The 665-nt window shown below is 41.4% G+C and overlaps 1 protein-coding gene across 1 annotated transcript in view; it reads left to right on the top strand.

Annotated features, from left to right (window-relative positions):
* The window catches only part of LOC106872178 (uncharacterized), a 16,777-nt gene that overhangs the window by 14,019 nt on the left and 2,093 nt on the right, over positions 1–665 (top strand). The window lies entirely within an intron of this gene.

Below are 665 nucleotides of genomic sequence, written 5' to 3'. Positions count from 1 at the left end.
TATCTATCTATCTATCTATCTATCTATCTATCTATCTATCTATCTGTCTGTCTGTCTGTCTGTCTGTCTTTATATATACTCTTTTACTTGTTTCAGCCATTTGACTGCGGCCATGCTGGGGCACCGCCTTTAGTCGAGCAACTCGACCCCAGGACTTATTCTTTGTAAGCCTAGTACTTATTATATCGGTCTCTTTTTGCCGAACCGCCAAGTTACGGGGACACAAACTCACCAGCATCGGTCGTCAAGCGAAGCTGGGCGGACAAACACAGACACACAAACATATACACACACATACATATATATATATATATATATACATATATACGACAGGCTTCTTTCAGTTTCCGTCTACCAAATCCACTCACAAGGCTTTGGTCGGCCCGAGGCTATAGTAGAAGACACTTGCCCAAGGTGCCACGCAGTGGGACTGAACCCAGAACTATGTGGTTGGTAAGCAAGCTACTTACCACAGTTGTCCATTGAATTCGTTGATGAGATCTTCAGTCAAATCTTTGGTGATTGTACTTCTTAAAGAGATACAACAATGGAGAGCGAGCAGCCGAGAATCGTACATGTACACATAAACACACGCATATGCATACATATACACTCACATGCACAAACACACGCACATATACGTATATATATATATATATATATAT

This window comes from Octopus bimaculoides, chromosome 2 (genome assembly GCF_001194135.2).
Source record: "Octopus bimaculoides isolate UCB-OBI-ISO-001 chromosome 2, ASM119413v2, whole genome shotgun sequence".
Classification (NCBI taxonomy): domain Eukaryota; kingdom Metazoa; phylum Mollusca; class Cephalopoda; order Octopoda; family Octopodidae; genus Octopus; species Octopus bimaculoides.
This window is presented reverse-complemented; position numbering and strand designations above follow the sequence as displayed.